A 3,885-nucleotide genomic window follows, 5' to 3' on the forward strand; every position below is an offset into this window, starting at 1 on the left:
AGCCAACACACTTTAGAATCATACAGCAAATCCACACTGAATACCTCCTCATTCGACATGATGCAATAAACATCCTGGTACATATATCTTTGTTAGAGGAGTTATGAGTTAGAAACATTTCTAGTGAATAAGAGCATATCTACACAGAGAAAGGATGCGGATGGGAGGCCAATTAGCAAGTTATCTTATTATGATGGCATTAATTGAGGTAATGGTTTTATGGCTGTATACTTACCCCCCAAATTCATTGCATATATACACTAAATATTACATCTTTTGTATAGTCATATTTCAATAATGTTTTTGTAAGTTAGTTACCTTATGGTGAGAGGGGGTGGAGGCAAGATGGAGGACTACAGCCAGCTTTCTACAGAGGCTGACATCCAGAAGGAGACTTAAAATACAGAAGTTTAGCAAGTAAGCTGATGTTTTGGAGCTGAGCCAAGAGAAAAGATTGAAGAACGTACAGCATCCTTGCTGAGCTGAGCTGCAACCCCTAGAAGACAATCAAAAGGTACAAAATCCACCACCAAGCAGGTGGGAGTCCCCTCCCCCACAAGAAGGGCTTGCAGTTTACTCCATACAAATAAGCAAGCAGTGTTCAAGCATCATCCCACTCTATCCCATGGGAGAGACTCCCTACAAACTGGATCTCCTACCCCTACTAGGGTGCCACAGCATGCTTCTGCCAGGCATAAAACTGTAAAACTATATATTCTCTACCTGCAACTCTGAACTCCAAGGATTTCCCCCCACTCTCACCCTGAGGTCTGGAAGTTTGTCACCCATTGAGTCCAGATTCTTGGGCATTTTCTTGAGAGGAATGGAGAGGGAAAGGGCTGGTGCTGGTCTATGCTGACTCTGTGGCATGGGAGTGAGTAAAGGATGGTCAGCTGAGAGAAAACCATACAGGAGCTGCAGTATCCTGAGTTGCAGAGCAGCAGCTATAGCAGCCAGAAAGGCTCACATTCCTGAGGCCATTCTGGTAAACACACCCTGAGTTTCTGGGCAATCAGAGGTTCCAGGCATTTTCTCTGGTGGCAGTCACTGACAGAGCAGATTTGGGAAGTTTTGTGAGTAAAAAGAAGCCCTAAGAGTGGTATCAACCTAGGCGGAGCACCTAGAATCTGCGCAGCTCACAGATTTACAGGGAAGGGCTGATCCAGTACACTGCTTATCTACTGGATTATATGATAGCACCTAGACCTCAGGAGAATATAGCTGAGACAAAGGCAGTGGGTGGGCAGAGGCTAGAATTGACACCTGAGTGTAAACTCTAACTGCTTGCTGCCCAGGGCTGAGTTTTGTATCAGCTCTAGCACCTGCACAGGAATTTAGCTGGGACAGAAACAAATTCTGTAAAGTTGCTCTGTCCTGCTCTGCCAGCAACATCAGCCAGGTATGGGGCTGGAACTGAGTGAACTGCCCCAGCCAATGTTAAACACCTAAGGTCCCACTGTAGGACTCAGATCTCCTGGTGACTCAGGCAGTTGTAAACCCTGGAAGCAGTTGCTCACTGGAGTAAACTGGGTCAAAGCCCTGTGGGATTATCAGTGACTAGGTGCAGGGTGGGGAAGGAAGCATCAACCTTCCCAGACTAATTCATTTGCTGGGTGGGTCCTTCTGTCCTCACGGAGCACTGGAGTGTCATAGCTGAGCTGCCAGCAGACTCCTCCTATCTAGTTGGTGGAGACTTTTTGAACTATCCCACCTGAGACCGGTGCGGACTAGGACAACTGATTTTGACCCCTTGAACCAGGAAAATCACCCAAGGACTATCCAAAGTGGCACCCTGGGTATATGGTTGAGGGAAGGTTTGATTTTCCTTGTCCAATTGTTGTTTGTGGGGGGTGGGGTGACTTAATTGCTGGCATTTCTCCATAGCTGAGACTTTAACCAAGAGTAACTGATTCACTAGGGTAGGACAGAGACCAGCTAAAAATAAGACAGAGCCACTTAGCCCTACCAGACCAAGTAGGTCCCAAGTCCTTCAGGTCATAACACCATACAAGTGCTTGACAAAGCTCAAGGGGAAAAGCCAAATGGGGTAAAATAAATATTGGGGCTGAATCAGCGGAAAAGCTCCAGTAATATGAATAATCAGAGTAGATCAACACCCCCCCCAAGAAGAGATGTGGCAGATGTAACTGAAGATCCCCTTTATAAACAGATGGATGAGATATCAGAAATCGAATTCAGAATTTGGATTACAAATAAGATTAATAGAATAAAGGCAAAGATACAATTAGAAATTCAAAGAGCATTCCAAAAGTTCACTCAAGAATTCAACGAATTCAAAGGCAAAACCACCAAAGATTTTAAAACATTGAGTCAAGAGATTGCAGCCTTCAAAGATCTAAAAATATAGTAGAATCCCTTGGTAGTAGAATGCGCAGGCAGAAGAAAGGATCTCAGACATTGAAGACAAAGATTTTGAATGTCCCCAAGTGTCCAAAGAGGAACAGAAATGGAAAGCAAAAATGGATCATTCTCTTAGAGAGATCTGGGATAATTCTAAGAAAGCTAATATTCGCCTTATAGGAATCCCTGAAGGTGACAAAGTTGTTTCAAAAAACACAGAGGCTATTCTTCATGAAATTATCAAAGAGAACTTTCCAGATATGTCAAGAGATCCTGAAATTCAGATAGCAGACAGCTTCAGAACCCCAGCATGACTCAACCCAAATAAGACATCCCCCAGACACATCATAATTAACTTCACTAAAGTTAACATGAAAGATAAAATCCTAAAAGCAACTAGATGTAAGAAAACCGTAACCTACAAGGGGAAGAATAGTAGCATGACTGAAGATTTCCCTGAAGAAACCTTTCAGGCTAGAAGAGGGTGGTCATCAAATTTTAACCTCCTAAAACAAAATAACTTTCAACCCAGGATCCTGTATCCAGCTAAACTGAATTTCATGTATGATGGAGAAATTAAATACTTTAATGACATTCACATGTTGAAGAAATTTGCCATAAGTAAACCAGCTCGCCAGGAAATTCTCAGACCTATCCTCCATAATGACCAGTGTAATCCTCCACCACAAAAGTAAACTCACTTAGAAACTTTTGATCAAATTCTAACTTCCACAGTGGTAAAAATGTCCACTGGACTTTTGAACAACTCAATACCCAAAATTCTACCAGGATTATCTATAATTCAATTAATGTGAATGGTTAAATTGTCTTCTAAAGAGGTACAGATTGGCTGATTGAATACAGAAACTCAGACCAGACATCTGTTGTATACAACAATCTCACCTTAACAAAAGTAAGCAAAGACAAGGATAGCCACCTTATATTTGCGAAGGGTAATACTCAATATGATGAGATCTCAATTATCAATATTTAGGCACCCAACCAGAATGCACCTCAATTTATAAGAGACACTCTAACAGGAATGAGCAACTTGATCTCTCCCAGCTCCATCATAGTCAGAGATTTTAATACTCCTTTAGCAGTGTTAGATAGATCATCCAATAAGAAGCTTAGCAAAGACATTTTAGATTTAAATCTAACTATTCAACTTTTGGATTTAACAGAAATCTACAGAACATTTCACCTTAAGAAATCTGAATACACATTTTTCTCATCAGCCCATGGGACATATTCCAAAATCAATCACATCTTAGGTCACAAGTATAACCTCAGCAAATTCAAAAGAATAGAAATTATTCCATGTATCTTCTCAGACCATCATGGAATAAAAGTTGAACTCAATAACAACAGTAATATGTAGACACATACAAAAACATGGAAGCTAAATAACCTTATGTTGAATGATACATAAGCCAGAGATGAAATCAAGAAGGAAATTACCAAATTTTTAGAACAAAATGATAATGAAGACACGAGTTATCAGAACCTCTGGGATACTGCAAA

The sequence above is a fragment of the Otolemur garnettii genome, unplaced genomic scaffold (genome assembly GCF_000181295.1).
Source record: "Otolemur garnettii isolate 467f Iridium unplaced genomic scaffold, OtoGar3 scaffold00009, whole genome shotgun sequence".
Lineage (NCBI taxonomy): Eukaryota > Metazoa > Chordata > Mammalia > Primates > Galagidae > Otolemur > Otolemur garnettii.